This window comes from Synchiropus splendidus, chromosome 4, assembly GCF_027744825.2.
Source record: "Synchiropus splendidus isolate RoL2022-P1 chromosome 4, RoL_Sspl_1.0, whole genome shotgun sequence".
Taxonomy (NCBI): Eukaryota; Metazoa; Chordata; class Actinopteri; order Syngnathiformes; family Callionymidae; genus Synchiropus; species Synchiropus splendidus.
Window position 1 is genome coordinate 23,756,166 of NC_071337.1, and position 22,521 is coordinate 23,778,686.

Sequence of the window (22,521 nt, forward strand, 5' to 3'; positions counted from 1 at the left end):
AAAGAAATTGGAAAAAGACCCCCATAAAACCACAGAAAATTTCATTAACAGCATTTGAAGTAATACCTGTATGGTTCAATTAAAGAAAACAATTGAAAGATCAAATGTAATCATATATTTCAATCATATTCAGCTGAACCTTTTAGCTGGTTTTATGGTTTGCTATTAAACAGAGAGAAATAATATTTGTCTTGAATAGCAGAAATGTGTTTGTTATCACGACGGAGGGAAGCCCTTGCAATAACAATGTGTGTGTGTTTTTTTGTAACCAAACTGGGAGGATTAAAAAGGAAAATTGTGTACATTCAATCAAAAGTTGCAGAGATTTGTTCAGCAGCGAGTTCCGACTTGAAAGAAAGCCAGAACTGATCATCCGTAATATGTCGGCCACAAAAGATGTTTTTCTCTGGATGACAATAAAGCACCGGTAAGTAATGTGTTGTATATCGGACCTTTCCTTTTTTAAAATCTATGTATATCCATATGATGTATTTCATTTATAAGTTATTTCACATTCGATTCAGAAATTCATCCTTAAGTTTTTTTTTTTTCCTTGTGTGGTCCGACTGCAGCCTGTGTGTAAAATACAGGGCAAGTGAATAGGAAACACACAAGATCCCGTCTTTGTCTCAAACTTGTTGAGTCGAGATGGTTTAAATGTTTTCCATTTTTGTGCAAACGTGCATGGACTCTTGTTTTGAGACTTGTGTTCAGTACATGGGGTGAGGAGGCATTCAGGTGCCATGTAACATGATGTCGCTCAACTGGAGGTCAGAGGGAAAGTAGGTCCCGAGTGCAGCTTCACCTAATTTCAAGCAGCACAATGACATCATAGCTGTGGGCCCAAGTATTTGGAAAAGGGCGACCACACCCGCTGCCTGTGACAGCCCCATTAGAAGTGATGTGGGCGTATGGCAGGAGGGAATAACGATGTGGCGTGTCACTGCGAATTACCCGCGTGTTTCTCATCAGCCATCATGTACGTCTGCCGGGCTAATCCAGATAAGTCGTTGCATAACTGCCCAAGTGAAGAAAGTGGCCGAAGGGAAATGGAGATTAGTGTCGGAGGTGAGGTCGCTGTGTGTTTTGGACCACAGACTGGTTCTCCAAACACGGTGGCGGCGGCGTGTTGGTCAGGCCGAGGTGAGCGGCAGCAGTTTGCACCCGCCAGGAGGAGAAGTGAGTTTGGTTTTGTGGATTCCAAACAATCTGAAAAACTAAAATGTTGGTCGGGATCCCACGTACAGTTTGTGGGGTGTGGACGCAAAGTAAAAGCTGAGGAACCTAATGATGAACAAATGAAAGGTTCAACAACCAAATGTGTTCATAACATTGACTGAATATTTTTTAAATTTAATAATAAAATTTAAAGTCCATCATTTACCTCTACACATAATGTGTTAAAATAAATAGGTCCATCACAAGCTGGTTTAAGAGCACCGACTCTTTAGAGATAAAAACAAAGGCGTTAAATTCCATCTTGGAGGGAGTCAACAAAAAACAGATTATTACTAGATTATCTAAAAACAGGCCCTTGTTTAATCAGGCTTCAATTGTTGCAGTGCATTATGGGACTGAAGTGGCTTGGTCATCATTCACTTGGCAAGTTGTGGACCATCTATGATCTCACCAAGGGAAAGTCTTCAGCCAGTCACACGGTGGCAAATAAGTCATTTGTAAACAGATGGAAATAAACAGTTATTATTGAAATATAGCACATATCAAAAACATACTTCAAAATACAATGTAAGATACGTCTGTACACATTTGTAACCCACATGTCTATCAAAGAGTCTGCTCGTCATTAACACCCAAACATTCCTCATCACCTCACAGTTAAATATCCGTCATCACTCCGACTCATTTTCTGCCCCAGAAAGACAAAATATCACTTTCCTGACCTTCACAGGTTCAAGTGTCTGTTCGCGGGTGGATCTTCGTTCCAGACAATCCAGAGGTGCTGAAGTGTCTTTAAATAGAAACAACATCTGGTCCTGTCTCAGGATAGGAAACACATCTGGACCTCGGGGTGGACCATCCCTCGGCTGGGTGTCTCTTGGGACTCGACTGGATCTAAAAATAGAGGCCTGGTCTGAGTGTTTGTCAGTTGGAGTCTGGAGGAGTCAGTCAAGCGCTGCAGGTTACAGGAAGTCCACATGTGAGGTATTCACGTAAACAGAGATCAGACGAAGCCTTCAGATGGACAGGAAGCAACTTTGACCAGGATTGTGGGAAGATTTTGGACACTGTCTTCAACTTCATCTGTGTCATTCATTCATCTGCTTGCAAAAACGACTATGATGTGACTTTGATGTCATGATGGCAAAAGTTAAGATTTGGCTTTGATTGGGAAGTGGTAGAAGTAAGTATGTCTGGGGTGCACGACACTGCTGTAGTGGATCATCCAGCCACATGGATCCAGGTACTGCTGTTAACAGAAGTTTGGTGGCTTCCCTCCGAGTATGCAGGATCTGAGGTGGGAGTTTGGGGTATACCGAAGCAGCTTAGTGACTTTTGGGAATCCTGGACAGGCTTTTGGGAATCCTCTGGGGAAGCTTTTACGTCACCCCTGGAGACTAAGGGAATCTTCAGGTTCTTCATTAGAGATTCAGGGGATCATCTTTAGGCTCGGGATCCTCAGCACATGTTCTTGCCGAGCACCAAATGAGACTTCTGTGGTCTCTTCAGAACCGTAGAAGGAAAGTGTTTCTGAGAGACAGTTCTCCACAGCCACCGACTGTGGAGGGTTGTTTTTGTTTTGAATTATAGTCACAGAACTGTATCATTCATCGCTTGTTAAATTGAAGCAAGGCTCTCCAACTAGGTTTTTCCTCGCTCATGTGATCAGCATCATGACCTTTTCTGTGCTGAAACCAAAACCCTGCGACAAGCAACCAATGACCTTTTGCCATGTGTCGCTACAAAGACACATTTAAGTTGAATTTCTTGATCAGTGACTTCAGTGTGCCTTTGATGGTTTGTGATCGTGTGTCTGTCTTCTGGGTGGCATTATAAACAGTACTAATAAACACACCTATTCTTGACCTTAAATAGACCTCCACCTTGTCTGGAACGTCTCCTCCTGCTACCTGATTCCACTATTAGATTTACAATCACACTCTCCTGTTTGAGTCTCCGGAGCTTCCTTGAGTGTCTTTTCCAAATAAACCAATCTCTGGAAAGCCATTCGACTGTACAGCCAGAAAAGGAAAACTTTCAGACGATACTCTTTTGTCCATCTTTTTGTCGGCAGATGTGTGTGAAGATACGGAGGATTGTAGAGGTTTGGACGTCGACTGGTCTGGAAGAAAGCTGGAACGTCATCATCTGATAGTCTAATGCAAAATATTTTTATCCTTGTCTGCACAAGTAAAGCTCAAGCTCACATTGAAAAAGTTTTTTAAAAAATCTTTTTTTTTTTAATAGGCGCTGCTTTCACTACTTTGACTGCGCCGGTATTTATTTATAGTTATATTTATAATAGTTTAATTACATTTATAATAGTTTATATTTTTTTTTCTTTTTATACATAAATCATTGTTAAAAATCCATCATTGCTACTGTATTACTGCCAGTACTAGTGAACAATTATTGTATCTCTTTGATTCATAGGTTTGTTTTTAGGTTCATAGGTTTTGCTCAGAACAGGGCAAACGTAGAAGTGATTTGAATGTGGTGAAGTACTGTCGCTGAATTAGAATTTACGAAGGTCTTAAAATTCTCGCTAAAGCAGTATAAAGCAGAAAATTTTACTTAATAGAACAACATGAAAAACTGAATCACGGATGACCAAATGTATTATTTTTATTATATTTTTCAAGACAAGTTCAAAAACAACTTGAAGTTGCATATTTGTGAGCTGTGAGCTGTGTGTGTGGGAAGAGAAGCATTGCGTGCAACACTGGCCACTGCAATTGATGGGGAAGTCCACGCATTAGCATAGATCAATAGTGTATAGAAAGAATGTGATCGAATCCATGCCATCAAATCAAAATTTGTTCATTATTTAATATCATCATATCGTCCGGAGAAGTTGGGTGATCAACTCCCACGGCACACCTGACATGGTTGTAAAACATTGTCTTAAACACTAGTTTGATTTTTCAAATAATCTTCCTTGTTAAGGTTTATTGTTTATTTATTTTAGCATATAAAGCATTAGTTTTGTTTGTGACTAATGGACCAGTATTTGGTTCATCAAATGTCCTCCAGATGAGAAACGGTGAAGAGCGTGAATGAAAACTCATTATTTGTAGGTTTTATTCTCCATGTTTTACCAGTTCTCATGACGGTTCACACGTTATATAATGGACCTGCTGGCTGATGTGAGAGTTCTTCAAGGAAAATAAAGCAAAGTAGGCGGCTGGATGAAGCTGAGACGGTGAAACTCAGAGGAGAAAGGTCTCTACAGGAAAGATGGCAGAGCTATCCGGTAATGACGGTTTGTTTTTTCTGATTCCACCCCATCTAATCCGCTCTGTACTTTGTGGGAACGTAGAGGCTGCGCAGACGTTTATCTAAAATAAACTATTGCATCTTTTTGGGCAAAGGCAGAAAGGGTTGCGGGGGCAGCTGCTGAATCACAGAGTTCCAGGTTGTCTGTGTAAAAACATTCTTGATATTTTATTCATCTCATGAAGGACAAACAAACTCTGTGACTTATGTCAAACTGAAAACGCTATAAAATGAAAGAAACAATGATGGTGTATCACAACGGTTGGCACAATGTGGGAATTTTATGATGCAGTTATGGTGCATCAGTGCACTAGTGATGAACAATGTGGGACATTCACTGGTTCTTGGTTCAACGGTTAGCACCTCAGTGCATGAAGCTTTCATTGACCTCTGCCTGTCACAGACCCCCCTTCGTCTGTTCAGTTTGGTTTGGACTGCTTCCTGCTCCCGCCTTTCTCTCCGCCTCTCTTCCAGGATTGGGGGTCTTTTTCCCGCCACAGACCTGCAGCAGTGCACACACCTGAGTCTGATCCTGCAATCATCCCGCTCACTACTTAAACGCCAGCTGGTTCCGCTTCCCCCCCAATCCTGTGGACTTGCATTGCTTTCCTGGACTTGCTATGCGCTCACGGACGCTTGTTGACTCATTCGAATGTTTTGGTTTTTGACTTTTGAACTCTGTCACCATCTGTTGTTTTTGTATTACATTTGTCTTTTCCTGCTCGCTTAGTTATCTATAGTAAAGTGTTCTTGTTTTATTTCTGTGTTTCTTAGATCCTCCTTCGAGAGTAGAAGTAGAGTAGAGTTTTGTTTTCTCATTAGGTCTTTTGTTCTTTGTTACTGGTCTTGTTTGACTCCTTCTATACTGAGAATTGAGTTCAATTAAACTGCTATGCTATCGCTTTACTGCTATGTTCCTCACACTGCCTTATCTTATCACAAATATTTGTCATTAAATGTGCACTCTTCCCTTTTTCTATCCCTTTTTAAAACCAAAACCAACTTGTTTTTACATTTCATGAGAAGATACGTTAAGTAGCTTGTATTTCATCCCTTCCTTTACGATGACCTGAGTGAGGCCAAGCTGTCAGTGAACTCGTCCAGATTCTGATCTTGTTCTGATGAGGTCCATAAAAGGGCAGACTGACCCTGCCTTTTTTTTTGGCAGGTGTTGTTCTTGACTGTCCTCACCTTGCAGCTGATGAATCATTCATCATGTGAATAATATTTGAGAGCAGCTGCCTTCGCAGACTTTCCCACGTCGAGGTTTAGAAACTGCTTTGACGTGATCCAACATTCAGCTCTGCTTATCTGTGTTGGTTGCCGCCCTGCGCTGATATGTAAGATCAATAAGGAGACGCCCCGAGGGTCAACATTCTCCCGGCCTGGCCCGCGGCCCTCAGGGGCCCCTGTGCTTCATCCTGACCTCTACACCGTGAAGGTGAGTGTGTAGTCTTTGGCAGCAGTGGCGGAAATCAAACCCTTCCATTTATTAGTTCTCTGTGCTGGTGTTGTGGTAAGGATGAGAGAAGAAGAAAGGCTCAGGATTAATGCGACCAGAAGACAAACAAACGGCGTGCTGGAGGAGATGGTGACTTATTTGGACTTCAAAGATGCAGCAGCTGCTGCACTCTCAAGTCTTTATATCCCAAAGTGATTCATCATCACCTCTGCGTTTTCATAGTTTCTGGAGGCTGATGTTTTCTGTGTCAACTGAACACGGGAGACTCGAGATGCGGGACGACAGTTCAGGGAAGAGGTCAGATTTTGTTCCGGTTTTTTTGCATTTGCTTTGTTTGAGAATGATGATGGACCGTGTTGGTGGCATAGCAACGATAATGGTTCTGAGTTCCCACCCTATTTTTCTGTGGGTTCCCTTTGAGTTTTCACATCTTTTACAAAATGACAGTGATCATTGGGTGACTCACAATGATGTGTGTGAATTGTTGTGTCTGCCACCCTGAAAGCAGTTGTGGCATGAGGTGCTTGTGACTGCGTCATGGCCCATCGCTGTTGACTTCATCTTTGCATCAAAAGCTTTGCATCAAAAGACTTCAGTCAATTGATTGAGAGACCAGGAGCAGTCAGGTAACCGAGAAATGAACCTCATGATCAGCGTTGAGTGTTTAAAGGCTCAGCACCGGCTTTGTCTGGGTTTGTTCGGCCATTATTGGTTTAAAATCATGTGGAATAAAAGGTGGAAACATATTAGCAGCTGGCGTCTGTGTAAACCTCCAAAATGGAGAAGAATAAAGTTTATGACGAAGATCCAGTGGGAAAGCGTCTCGAACCGAACCTCAAGAGTGGGAGCGGAGCCGGCTGGTGGATTAAAAAGCTTCCATGTTGATATGAGACGGCCTTCGAGCTCAGTCTAAATAAACTCACGATGCCACTTCGCTCTCGCACCTTTGCAGTTTGTGAGTTCCAAGAATGTTCTTTTCCATCCACCTGAATGTTCCACATCTGCTGCAAAGATGAACCAGCGGCGGGCCATTTGGACCAGAACCTGCCCAGGCGGGTGTTTTTGAGCCTGTGGACACGAGTCACACGTGTCCACAAACAATTTTAAACAATTTATCTTATTGCCGTGCAAGTGATGACCGTTGACTTGATGTTTTCATGCGAAGTGTCTTTCAGGCAGAGGGCCAAAAACAATGATAAAAACATTGTTCATCAGTGGAAGCCAGACATCAGCAAGACACACGAACCCAAACCAAACACCTCCTGCATCAACGAGTGCAAACTTGAAAACATTTCTTTTCAATCCTTTATTGACCGCCGTTTGACCTGCATGAGAACACGCTCACGTCATGTGTATTTAACTTGAGCACATTCCCCAAATGTTTAAATTCACTCCTCCATTTTCCATCCCAGCCAATTAAAAACCTGCCGCTGTGTGGACTGAACCTTTGGCAGCACGTGCGTACGGTTGGTGACAGAGTGAGAACACAATGGTGGCCGACGTGTGGCCTCCCCTGTCTGTTGTGGCTGCTCGCTGGTGATGATGTGTGGCCGAGCAGAGCGAGGGCCCGTGTGGAAAAAGAAGGTAAGATGCCGGGGCCAGCATGAATACACTTTTGAGAACTTTTCATAATGACTGCAGTGATTCACTGCGAAGGGAGGACGGCGAGCAGCTAAAATAAGCTCAAGCAAGTCCAGCCTCAGGGCGGCGCTTGCGCTCTCCTAAGTGGTATTATTTAGCTAGTGATGTCAGTAATTTGGCGAGTCGCTGGTGGCCTCGCTGTTCCAAACTGACATAAGAGAACAGTAAATACATTGATGCATGCAGTTGCTCCGAGAGCCAAGTGCTCACTCACAATCTCTGAATCACATCCCACAGCAGACACCGCCTTTGTCCGCTCACTGCCTCGCCATCCTCAGGACTTTTTGCATTCCTCCCAAGCTCATGTCTAAACATGAGGCTCCAAAAGTCAAGTCTGATCTCACCAGAGAACCCTGTTGCTACTAAGTAAAGTAAGAAGAGCATCGCAATACATAAAGGAAATTAGACTGTTCAGTTCAGTTGTGCATTAAAAGATAAAGGTAGTTGTGAGTTTGAATACCGTCTCTTCAGCATCAAGACTTCCAAGTCATAGGTGAAAACAAACTCGATTCATATAAACAGTGTATATAGTATTCATGCCCCTTGACCTTTTCCACATTTGACCTCAAACATAAATATAGTTTATTGGAATTTTGTGTGTTTCTGTGTGTAATGTAATCTAAAATTCAGCTGGTCTGTGATGGCGTCAATGGTTTAAGAGATTATTGGGGAGCAAACAACCAAATCAAATCAAATAAAAAAAAATTAAGAAACAGCATCATGATGTCCAAGGACCACACAAAATTGTGGAGAAATCTAGAGCAAGATCAGGCTATAAAAAGATTTCCCAAGCACCCAACATCTCACAGAGATGATGTTTAGTCCACTATCTGGAAATGGAAGGAGCATGGCACAACTGAAAACCTACCAAGACACAGTCGACGACGTAAACTTACAACTTACAACTGTAGTCATGCACTGCACCTTTGTGGAAGAGTGGCAAGAAGTGCCATAGGCCATGTGAAGGACACAGCAAACATGAGGAAGATGGTGCTGTGGTCAGATGAGACCTAAATTGAACTTTTTTGGTCAGAGTTGATGGGAAGATGGATGGAGCCAAATACCTGTCAATCGTGGAGGAAAACCTGATGGAGTCTGCAAAAGCCTTGAGATAGGGGCGGGGATTCTCCTTCCAACAGGCCAATGACCCTAAACATAAAGCCACATCTTCATGTGTTAGAATGGCCAGAAAGTCCAGACCTGAAGCCAATTGAGAATATGTGGAAAGATCTGAAAACAAACGTCACAAATGTTCTTCATTTCCAGTGTCCTGTAAGTAAATTTAAGTGAAGATATTAAACATTTGTAAACTAGTAAAGTAAAGTATATAAACTGACCTTGACCTAGTAAGATGAGTTCCTACTGGAGACTACTGCAGTCAAGAGTACTCAGTATTTTGATCTCCCATTCCAGTTCTTGAGTTTGACACTTGCCTCCCTTTATTTCGTTTAATTTTTCAGTTTGACCTCTGGTTGGCTTTGAACTTGATTTGAATGTGCAGCCATCATATTCTGTTTGTTTTCACTTTTTATCTCGAGTTCCAATATACTGAGCTCAATTTTATTTGATACACCCAGAAAGTATTTCAACTCGCCTTGTATTTTTGCTGTGACAATCTTAAACTACTAAACTACTTTGTGCCTTGATGTAGAGTAAACAATTCAGCACTGTGACTGAACCACTGACTGCCGAAACTATCATGTGCCTTATGATTCCACTTTTGTTTTTGATGAGGAAAATAAAGAATTGTTCCAATATTTGAACCACAATGAATCTGGACAAAAGCACATCGAGATCTTTCGAGATCACATCTAGAAACTTTAAATCTGTGTGCTTTGGAAGTCAGCAAAAACGTCCAATGCAGACTAGTGTTTAAGCTCTGTTTTATGACTTCTTTTGTAAATACAAACGGAAAGTGAACCTGGAAAGTTGATGAAAAGACTCAAGGCTGGTGAACTAGAAACCAGTGCTCAGTCAAGATACATGGTGAGGGTGATGAGTCTTTGAAGGGTTGGTCATGGTGCTCTCAATTTTGTCTCTGGTTGTCGTTTCTATCTAATCCAATAGATGCTCCATTTCATCTTCCCTTGCATGCCACTCCACAGAAGATGCCAGTACTGTAGTTGCAGCCCATGCAGAGGGGCCTCACCTTGGTTAAGAAACAGTGCCCAGTCCATTGTTGAGATAAAATTCCTGCACAGATGGTGAGCCTGTGCACCACTTCTCCGCATCACAGATGCAACCCATGATGGTACCATATATGTCTGAAGATGTATGCAATTCTAAGAGTTCAAAATTGCCTGCATACAGTACTTTTTTTCTCATGTTTTCATCTTGAACAACTGGATTGTGGAATGGTTAGCGTGCAGCCTCACAGTGTGACAGTCAGATGTTTGTGTCCAGAATGTACTAGATTACACCCCATCAGTAGTGTCTTTCCACATCGGACTTAGTCAATGACACTTGTTGAATCACGAATTATGGTCCATTTACTCAGTCAACATGACAGAGAAATACATAATAAATCAGCGGTGGCTTTTTTATATGGCTTGAAAAAATGAGCAAATTGTCCTGAATTCTTTCCTTTAAGTTGTTATCAAGTGTCCACATCAGAGACAACAACACCAGCACGGCCAAACCCCAAAGATCTTAGCAACCTAACAAACAAGTTTACAGTTTGAGAAAAGGGCCATTTGATTGAGACAGAGAGTCTTGCCAGGCGAGAAAAAGTCCTGCATTGACACGAACTCTCGCTGATGACATCATGTATTACATCATCACTGCGAATAGGCTCCATATGGGGGAGTGTTCCTGATTTGGTGTGAAAGTTCGGTGCCTGCTGGATTCAAGTCCGAGTTCAAAAAAGTTTGAAGGTTGATGAGGTCATAAAGGATTTTCTATTGTGAATAATATTAGGACAACAGATCGGATTTTTACGAAAGTTACGGCAAAGTCAATGGAGAAATCCTGTCCTCACCTTGCTCTAAGTTCACGAGAGCATGGAAGGAAACAACAATACAAAAGCAGATTCTTGGCTGAACTTCTTGCTTCCGCACATGACCTACTTTTTACATTTGCTCTGGCAGCAGTTTATCGCCGCTGAAATGAAGGAGAGGGTGTCGGCACTCAACACATCGCCAGCCAACAAAACAAAGACTTGTGTGGACAGCAGCATCGAGCACCTTCGACGATCAAAAGGCCGCACGCCTACGATGTGAGCTCTGAGATGAGCAACTCAAAAAGCTCAGGAATTGAGAACTATATCTAAAACATATCTTAAGAATATGAAATACCTGCACTGTTTTGTCTGACTTGATACATGCGGCTACAAATATATAGCCAGCACATGAGGTCTTGTATCTGTAGCAACATTCGTGCAAACTGGAGTAACTCACTTGAGTTACTATGCAGCTCGGAACAACTCATCTCATACTACAGGCTCGGTAATACACAGCAACAGTTGAAATAGCTCAAGCTATCAGAGCAATTTTGTTTTCTGTTATCTGTCGCGGAGTGATGCTTTCACTGTATAAGTTGTGACTGGGTTTTATGACATTTTCCACATTGGTTAGAAATGAGCAAACACGCTTTTGGAGGTGGCCTGTAGTGTCTCATCGCTGTTGCTCGAGACAGTGCCATGCAGAACTAGCGGCTACAACTTATAACAACAAAAAAGCATATAACTGATTTCCAAAAACAAAGAAAAACTGACCTTTGTGAAGTAAGTACAGATCACAGTGCAGAGAACAACTGACACCATGGATGAGCAGCAACAGTGTTGGTCATAATAGCTGCCACTGCATGAACTTCAGCTGAGGATCGGATCTCGGCTAGGTGCAACTCCCTTCAGTAGAATATTGCTGTACTGGTACGGAAGCATGAATGTCTTCTGGATGTTTATGACAGAGATCAGTCATTACGTCATCACACACCATTAGCGGGTCCTTCTCTCTGTGACTGCGGTCTCAGGCCAAACAGTCCCTAAAAGTGCTGCTGCTTCGAAGGGAAACTCCATCTTCGCTGAGTGCAAGAACATGAAATTGGATTATTGCGAGAAACCAATATTTTCCCTCTCTGGTAAATTACCCTCCAACAAGCAGATCTTAGATAAGAGGGATGTTGAACAACACTTTGGGAGCAACGCGACTCTCACTGCGGCACAAGTGCGTCTTTGAGAGGAGCGGCATGGGAACCATTACAGAGAACTGAATACAGAGTAAATATATAGAGCGGAGTGTGAATTGTCAGCAGTAATCAGACGTGATCTGAGCCGACACCTGCATAACTCCGCTTCTCTTTCGCGTAATGAACCTTTTCACAGTTTACGTTGAAGTGGAGAATTAGTAATTTGGAGCCTTCTCGCTGTTTGACTGTTTGTTCAGCAGTTTTGAGCTGTGTGTGGCCATTCTGCGCCGAGTTGATGTCCCGCTCGAATAAATCGCTCCTTTGAAGCCGGTTTCCCTCAACACAGGATCTTTTCTGGGTCCTCGTCGTAAAGGGCTCTGTTTGAAGCCTCTGTGTTTCATATTGAAGCGAGAGCTGTGTCATGTAAACTTCTCCCAGAGGTTGTAAGAGAAGGAAGAAGGTGTCAGCCAAGATAAACAATTCTTTTATTGAAGACTAACAGCTTCAGCAGAAGGAACTGCTGTCTGAATAAAAGGAGTATTGATGCTGGCTTTGTGGAGAATTATTGGGTTAACCTCCCAGAATTAATCACAACGGACGGAACGCCCGCTCACACAAGTGCTTGTCTCTCTGGGCCCCTTGTTCACCAGTGACTTGAGGATACATTTCCAGTAGCTCTCTTCTTCTACTGAGTCAGTGTTGTGGTTAGCGTTTCTCAATGTCATCCTGCAGAGACTCAAAGTGGACCATTGACATGACAACATCAATGAGTTCATAAAACCACATGTGGCCCTTAGTCTTAATTTATATGTGTTTTAGTCTGTATTTCTCATGTTTTTAATGTTAAATCATTTCAAGTCAACTCCATTCACACTAATCTTCATCTTAATCTTCTGTTTTTTTGTTCCTTTGTAAATAGCCTATTGAGTTCTGTGTCTATATATATATATATATATATATATATATATATATATATATATATATATATATATATATATATATATATATATATATACTCTAAAAATGAATCTTTGAAATAAAAAAATAGGAACAATTTATAGTTTGCAAAATGGCTGAAACAAACCTGACAAGCCCCACACACTGAATGAGCACTGTTGGTTTCCCACCTTGTCCTGTATGCAAAGCAGTTTCACTTGGCTCATATGGATCTCCTCTGTAGCCTGGGAACATCATTGGATGGTTTGGGTGGAAACCTGAATAAACCTGATCCCAACAGAGAAGTGGCGGATGATCCAGCTGGGGACTATTAAATACTGAACATATACTTCTACTGTCCGTCACCTTGCTTCTCAGACTCCCTGGTCTTGCAGGTTTGACAGGCGTCTCTCAAAATGGCTGTGGAGTTCAATAATGATAATAATTCTGTATGAAAACGAATCTCAAGATCTCTGCTGTTGTCGTCAATATTTGGAAAAGAATTGTCACTCTCTTCAAAGCTGCTAGTGAAACACTTCATTCGTTCAAGAGAGCGACGCCCAGCTGACACACTTCTGTTGTTGTTTCGACAAACCACTCTCTGCCTTCACTGTTACTCTGCAACTGTACTGAAACTCCCAGAGTGTGAGAGTAAGAGGGAGCTGTGTCATCACTTTCTGCTGTCAGAGGTGATGGAGCCACATGGAAATACTTCAAGAACTCCGACTGGTTCTCCAAAGGCAATAAACAAAGCCGCTCTTATGTGTGCGTTCATTGATCTGATCTGAGGTAGCAGCCGGCCGTCCACGCCCAGATCTTCTCTGAGCTGCCCAGCCGCCCTCTGGGCTTTCCTCAGTGCCTCAAATTGACCTTTAGTGAAAACACAAAGTGCTGACATCACCCATTACTGTCTAAAACATGGAAAGCCTGATGGACTCTTCAAAATCATTCAAAATGATCTCCATCGAAGTGCATTCCTTGTTGTGTTAGACTGAATGAAAGAAAGAAGAAACCTGTATTAATCTTATCTGCAGACAGTTCTTTCTCTTCATCAGGTCTGAACTTTAGCAGGTGGCTCAGTTTTAGGAGGATTTGTGAAGATGCTGAGGTCATCTTTCTTCAGTGTGGCTCCACCCTTTCGCTTTTAGGAACTAATTTACAGTTGAAGCCCGCCTGTTTGGGTTCTCCAGGATGGAGCTGGATCTAAAGATGCATTCCAGACTTGCATGCCCAGCACACCCACTGAGATTTAGGTTAAAATAAGAAAGAAAACCTGTGTGACTGGAATTGTTCGTATCCTTTTCCATTTACTGTGCTTTTTAAAATATTGCAGTACACATACAACAACTGAAATAACTGTGCCTTACATGAGTGTTTTTGTTTTATTTTACTGAGATAGGTGCACAGAGACACGACTTGGATTTGAACTTGTGACCTTGCTGTGTTGCAGGTTGCAGGACAAACCCACTCTTGTTTCTTCACCACCTTCCCTCTCTTTTCCTAGCCTGAGAGAGCTAGCTTTATTTCAGTGAGTCTACCATCTTCTCTTGACAGACACTGCAGCCCAGTTGACCAACTAAACACGCAGCAGCCATCTCCATCCGTCACGGTCAGTGGCTGCCCTCCAACTTAATGTGTGGTTGCTTGACTGTCAGAGACCAGCTCCGTAACTGTGGTGTTTGCCCCGAGTGAATTACACATGTGCTCGCTGTGGTTAACCAGCAATGTTAAATCAGTTTCAACCCAAAACCACTGTGACCAAGCCGAGTCTCCGCAGGCCATCGCTGCCCTCGCTGGAGCAAGTGGATAATCACTTTCCTGAGGTCAGAGTCTGATTGGAGTCTGGAGTCTGAATAAGAAGGAGGGCTGTCAGTCAAGTATGCTAAGTGACAAGGAAACAGCTGCGGTGAGATAAAATAATAATAATTCTGTTTCTGTTTCGATTGAGTTGCTGCTCTCAGGTAGTCTTGCTGAATCTAGGTAACATTAAACCAAAGAGTTAGATACCACCCTACAGCAGACCTGCTCAAAGTGCGGACCGGGGGCCGTACGCGGCCCTTTGCCTGTGTTTTTGTGGCCCTCATGAGGTCAGACAAAAAAATTATGCAACTGATAAGTTGTCTTTTTTTTTATTTTTTTATCCTGTTTCCATTTTAGCCAGTACTAGCGCAGCAGGAAATACAACACATTCATGACAAAATTTTAGTTTCTTCTTTTCATATATTAATTAGTATTTTGTTGAAAGAAAATTTTAAATATATTTTGAAATAATTTGCCTTTTTATCTAAGATGCTTGGTTCTTCATTTTATTATGATTTATATAATAAGATGCATGAAAAAAATATGTTTTTTAATTTCATGCCATATTTACACTTCTTAATATCCTTGCTTCCATCGACTATTTAATGGTTCATTTCGTCCTTGTGACTTCAGATTTTTTTCCGTCACGTTTCATAGTCTTTTGGCATGATGGCCCCTCACAACAGTCACAGTTTGTAATGTGGCCCTTTAGGAAATGTAACTGCCCACCTCTGCCCTACAGTATACGGAGGTCACCAGCCCAATGAATGGCCATTAGAATGGTGCATATCACCAATTCATGGAGGTCAATAGCCTGCTGTACCAACTTGGAGGCACAGTGTCAGCCTGTGTACATTGAAAATAGCCATTCAGTGGACTGATCACTGACGAAGATTGACCTTTAATGTTTAGTGAGGACATTGTTTTTATGTATGTACGCAAATTATATTAACACTGCTGATGAGATGCAACATCTCAGCATGACAGACTCCATGGTGACTCACTTGTTTGGAGACAGTGGTAAATGCCAGTGTAGACAGGGTAGACTCTCAGTGAGTATGGCAGGATAAAGGTACAGCACTTGAAAAGGGCATTGATCCTCACACTACGAAGAGAATGGAACACAATGTGACAAAGAACTGTTTTTATTTTACACCCACAGGAGGCATGTAGCTCAGAAAAACTGTCTGACAAAGGTCGTATGTCAACAAATGATGAAGCAGCAACATCTGAACTACTAGATCAGTACAAGGAGTAAAACACACTGAAGGTTCAAAAATCAGCTGAGACATCTGCAAATTTTGTGTGTTTGTCAGTCAACAGTTTTGGAGCGTAAACCTGCCATTAGATGATCCACTTCAATTCTTTAGGACCAACGTCTTTGTATTTTTTTATGTGTCTCACATACTACATCTAGATCAACTTAGAGAACGTTTGAAAAATCGAATGCAATTTTGATCAGTCATTCGACTTCTACCTCATATTCCCAATGGGATTTCGGGAGTGTGGAATGCATCCCAGCTACATTGGGTTGGAGGCAAGGGGGCGCCTACATGCAGTACTAACTACTCGGTCAACGGCTGCGTTGGGTGAACATACAAACTCAACAGACAAAGGACTCAGGTTGCATCACGTTGGAAGGTAACATACAAAGGCCCTCGTCCAGCAAGACATCTGGACCGAGAATAGACTTCTATGAGACAAATCTAAAGACATTCTTCTTGGGAAAAGAAAATACATTTAGAAAGGGAAATATATATAAGATTTATTCATCTCTTTTCTTCTTTGCGATCCCTGAAACCACAGTGAAATGGAAGAATTGTTGGTAAAGTCGGATTGAAAATGGGTTGAGGAAAATAAAAAACCAGGAGAACTACCTTTGACTATCCAGTTTTGACTGAGAAGTGAGCATGCCAATGTTGAGATAATGCAAAGTACTCACTCTGTCTTGTATCACTTTTGATCCCCTTTTGATCAAGATCACAATGATGGTACAAGAATTTAAACCTGAAGCACCAAAGGCTGGATCTGAAGAGCGCACAGTCCTTGGATGTGCTGACATGGCAATTCTTCAGAGGCTGTGGAGGATCTGGACTGCAGGTCTGGATCACATTAGACAAGTTAAGCCTCTGAATCTGGCTGATCAGTAGCCGAGTATCACAAAACTCCACCAATTGTATACACACGTGTCCATCAGCCTCATGCACCTGCAAACATGCACACACTCAATGACATGTACTCACAGTACATTTTTGGTACATTTTTCTCATCCTCACGTTTTTTGTAGTCGATACTTATTATTGGCAAATATCAGATGTACATCCTCATGTCAGGCAGCATCAGTCTAGTATTGAGTTACATATCTACTGTATGGATTACAAATATCCTAAGCACAGCTGGATTTTTAGCTCATGTTACTGTTAACAGAAGGCATTTCATTCTGTATTGGACTCAGTGTGGTTAACAAATAAAACATGCAACACAGTCACTTCACATTGGCAACATTAATTCAATGTTATAGACTTGTGATAGTGTCAGTCAGGTACAAAAAAAGAACATAACGTTTAGCTAAGTTTGCTGTAAAAAGTCACCTGTTTCTTCCTCTGTCACGCCACCAAACAAGTGCCACGCCTCATCAAAACTATAGGCACGTGACAACATAACCACAACCATTAACTCGAGTCACAACAAACTATCGCACATTGAGGTCTTTGATCGGAAGCTTGGTCCAGTCGGAGAAGAAGCTTCATCAAACAGACCTCGTGGCAGAACATTCCCACAGTTCCTCTGGCAGCTACTGTCAACAGGTGGGGGATTGAGGCTAAATCCTCGCTGCTTTGTTACTGTGCTGGTATGTGCCGACATCTGGACCAGCATGGCAGTGCAAAGGCATGGGTGGGACCTCGATCGCTTCCCACGGGTCTTAAAATCAATGAGGCTGAGCGGCTGCAGGTGCAGCAGCTCGCTGCAACAACAAACCCAGATAACTCGCTGCGATGGCCAGCTGGTCCGTCCGAGGATCAAACCTACTTTGAAAGAGAGAACAAAAGGTGGACAGATAAGAATGAACCCATCTATCACTGTGTGATAGAGATGATGACGCGCACATCTGACTAAAGTTGCTTTCATTCCCGGATTTGCCTGCACACCTGATGGGAAACTGATGCGCATCATTTTGAGCTACTCTCCACTCTTACGTCCTGATGCGATGTCAGCAAATAAACAGGAAGTACTTCATTTAAGTAAATGAATAAAACACACTGGAGGTTCTTTTGGTTGCATCATCTGTTGTCTGACTAGCAGTGATGTCATAACTTCTTTGGCTCATCATTCCTCCTCTGAACTACACAATACTCCGTACAGCAAACCTTATAACTGTGGAAATGAAACAGGATTCCTGATGTGATGTTAACTTCTATAGAGCCTTGGATCGGCCCTGGATTACTCTTCTCGTCCTTTTGGGAACCCCATCTTAGCGCCTAATTTTTAACAACAAAACGGGTTGTTCTAGCAGTGAGTCATACAATTTTATTTTCATCTGACTATCCGACATATAAAGACCGAAACGGGTCAGCTGGACAACATGTTGGGATGTTCGGGGCAGAACACGGACATGATAGAAGCAGTTGAAAACATTGTTGGCTCTCTAGTCTGGAATTGGTTTGTGTGGTCCAGTCTTCCGACAGATCAGCTCAGAAAAGCTTGGGGAGGACCTCTAAGGGAGGGACCTTAGAGGTTCGAGCCATGCAAAGTTGGCATCTTGCCTCATGAGTCAAAGATGCCATGACACAATATTGTGTCACCCATTGTGTTGACTTCTTCATTCCCAGCTTCTGAGCCTTTTAAAAACACTGTACTCAGAAAAACCTGTGGGTCAGAGAATCGACAAGACAACAAAGTACAACTAAGCAGGATCCCAACTTCACTTTTAAACCTGGCCACACAGGTGAGATCAGATTGTTTCACTGAGCTGACAAAGTGCCATGCAGATCCCAGCCAGACATGCGCTATAAATAGTCCCCTCAATGGCTCGCTGCTTCTGAGTCATACAAAAACTCTTCCCTTCACATCTTCATCACAGCCTCCCACTCCCACCATGTAAAATTAGCAACCGGTGGACTTCCCTCAATTACGAGTGCTTGACAAGTCGCTGCTGCCGGGGGGCTGATTAGAACAGGATGTTTTCTTACACGTACAATCGGCTGCTATTAGATCACAGAGCAGACGCCTGATTCCACCTATCATCATGAAAGACATGAAGCCGCCCTCCACCTCAAAAGACATTCTCAGAATTATGAAAGAAAATATTTTACAATGTCCACAAAATTCTCCTGCAGAGACATTTATGTTATTTCTTTGCTCCATATAATTCTTTTGACTGCTTTATCCTACTTCTGTACATACTGTAGTTCGGATGACATCTGTTTTTGAATAAGGGCATGAGTAGCCGTGGCAGTAGTGAGGATACTTTGAGTCATAAGGAAAGGGACTTGGGCATCTTGCATGGTTGCCACCTGATGGAAGCAAATAAAATAATATCAAATGTCCCCCCTTTGCTTCCTGTTCACCAGGCGGCTCGCTTCTTGACTGGTGACATTCAAGTCAGGAGCGGTCGACTTAATTCATACAAGTATTGAAATATGATGGTTTTCAGAACCACTAATGGGGACAACTTCATTCTCAACACACCTCAGGCCACAGGTTTGCCATCTTTGGTTGGTAAGGTGCATCTCACGTGCATGTACATCTCAAATGCAGCCACATTATCATTACGAGTGTACCTTGCTTTAACTGAAGAAAACGGGTGAGTCAGTGAGATATTGAAGACTTTGTAACAGGTGGGTGAGCCATTGAATATATGATTATTTATTTTTGGAGGGTAATTCAACTTAAACGTGGAATCTTGCAACCTGGACGCTGAGCATCTTCTTTCTCTTTTAATCATGGCATTTGGTTGTGTTCGCAAAATGTCTCAAAATGTTTTGCTTGGGATGAAATCAAGAAGGTTGACAATTGAACAAGGAACGTGGGGTTTCATTTTGGTTGTGTTCCAAGATTCCATTTTGCCCAGTCTATAACTACAGTAGGAAAAACATCAATATTTTGAATGAATGTATGAATGGTTATTTCCATTTCCAATTATACATTGTAAATGCCTCACATACAAAAATGATATGACATTTGTATTTATAACATGCCATCATTAATGTTACATTGAAAAAAAAAAATCAGCCAATATTTCTTTCCCTATTTTTTCCAACAGTGGTAAGCTTGGGTCTGTGTGAGGCCCTTTATGTTGCCTTTTGTTTTAAATGTTATTAGATTAATAATATGTGTGAAAATGAAAATGTGAGGAAGCGAGCTGCTAGGCTTGAGTTCTGTACTCACTGAGTTGTTGAATGTGAGATTGCAATAGGAGTGAAGTGGTGTAGCATGATCTGTACACACAGTATGGCATGTATTTTCTTTTATATCATAGGACTCATTATAACCATATTATCAAGCATCCATGACAGCTTTATTGTCGTCATTATTGGCCGGGTTTTCCAACAGGACAGTGACAGTCTAAACCCGCGGTGACCTGGACACACAATGTGGTGTGTTTTCAATTACAGAAAAAGCTTCCTATTCATGTCTTTATGGACTCGTACACAAACTGCTTTCACCGCCGCCCTCCCTCCATGTTTCCTTCCTCCTTCGAAGATTTACTCGGTCGGGGCTCTTCCTCGTAATGAAACCCAAATGGTTTGTAGCGGCGCGGCCTCTCCGTCTCAGTGTAAATGTCAGCAAGAGGTTCAGTCAAAATTCCCAAAACACTGCTCTTTTCATTGTGGACTCTTTGTGGCCTCCATTAGTGGTGGAGGAGAACCCGACCGCCTGTCATGTCCGATTGGAGGGAAATGAAGACTTCAGCAGCACAAAGTGAGCAAATTCAGGGTCCTGAGGAAATGAAATGTTGCAGATCTCACTCAGCAACTGGTCAAGGAAACCCCAAAATAAACAAACCTCTTAAGGAGATATTACTTCGACAAATCAACTGTGTTAAGACGGTTCCAGAAATATACATTTTCTCATTGGCAAAGGTCTTGGCTGGGTCACAGCTGCTTAGTTTATGTTTCAAATGTAAAACATCCATATGTCTATTAATATATTCCGGTCTGAATTCATGTTTTCAAGACGATATAAAAACCAAAGGCAAAATGTGGGGAGGCAAATGGAATCAAATTAATTGTGACCCACATCCTGTTAAGCTAAAAGTCACGGCTCACTGGTTCCAAGAAAGACATCATCTTTGATTATTGAAAACGGTTTATTAATATCCCATCTGTGTTCCTCTCAACGCCGAATCAGAACTGCCCGAATGAGCAATGGTTAATCAAGCTTTGGGGCTCATGACTCACGCTAGAGAGGAGTTTTAGCTGTGATGTTTTCTGTTAAAAGTCAAAGAAGCACGGACACTCTATTGAAAGTGCAGTACTTATATGAAGGCTGAAAGGGTTAAATATGAAATGTTTCCTGCATCGGGAGCTGAAATCTCTTAACCTTTATTTCAAAATTGTAGCACTGTTCATGATGCACATTCACTCAGCAGGAGGACCACGAAGTCAATAGAGTGGCATCATTACAGATTTGTTCAGAACCTTTTACCACTCATCAGAAAGATGATTCTGGCTGGCTCTTCAAAAAGCCTCCTTCAAGTAGCATTTGGACGTCGCACAAATCCCTATTACGCTCAAACTTTACTGTCCTGGAAAACCTTTAAACCTGCAGGAATGTTCTGTGAAAGATTTATTCTTAATAGCTCCGCAAGGTTTGGAGAGCAGTGAGCATCATTAAGATTTATAGTTTGGGGCGAATGAATGTCTAAAAGAATCTGACAATAAGAGACAGGAAGAAGTCGATAGGTGCGCAGCTCTTTTTTTTTTTTGTCACGTTATTTCATGTCAATTAAATTCCCTCCTACCACAAGCCTGCAGCGGTCATTTATAGAAAAATATCCTTGATATGTGTGGGCCAATGCTTTCTTTTAGTTGAGCTCCATTTCCATGCATGGAAGCCCAAGTCCTCAGTAGATCCCTTTCTCTAAGACAGTCCTTCTCAAAAATATTTTTTTATTTATTTCAGGCAAATTGATGAACTGTAAGTCAAATTTGTCATTTAGAGACAATTCTTTATTGCAGGTTGATCTATATTACTTTCTTTTTTCTTTTCTTTAATGTTAACAAGGATACAATGTTATGCAAAGGTGTACTTATAATAATTTTATAGACAAATGATACTATTTACTGAGGCGGCGGAGAGTTGAGTGGCACGTACTCCTTCCTCGGGGGGGCGCCACAGAAAAGAATTGAGGAGCACTGCTCTAAGATGATGATGGAACCAAAGGAATGAACTCTGTGAACAGCACAGCGGAAGAATTGCAAGCAATATCAGCAAAGATTTGTCGAGGGATTTTGAGGAAGAAGGCTAACAAATAACAGAATAATACATAATGTAGGATAGACAGCACATACGAGAGAACTGTTAGCTAGAGCAACAGTAGTGAAATTCCTTGAGTCAGGAGAGAGACAAACACTGCTGGTCATGTGTAGAGCCAGAAAAGGTCATCTGCAGGATCCTCTACAAACTAACTCCTGATGAAGAAGTGGGGGCTTCTTCATATGCTGGAACCGCTAGAACCGAGTCAAATGTACACGGCAATAGTGGGAGTGAAAATGTGGCGCTCTCTGACAAAGGAAATGAATGACTACTCTGAGAACTGTTGGAGGCCAGGAGTGGGAAGCCACAAAAACAGAACTGAAGCTGATCAATGTCTTTCTGTTTTGGTGGATGGGATTCCTGAAACCAAGACCTGCTAGTCCAGATGTCTAGATGTGAGGTTTGTAAAAGAAGTCAGAGACAAGTGTTAATACCACAGGTTATGAACCTCACTCTGGTAAGTTGTAGTATTATTGTTAGCATTAGCCCAATAACAGATAGCTCCCGCTGTGCCGCGTCTCATGAGCATAACTGAGGCAATTCCTCGTTCTGGTCCACTTGGGCTTTGCTGCGCTTTTCATCTGTGAGGCCGCCACTCGCCTCCAACAGATCTGCCACTCAAA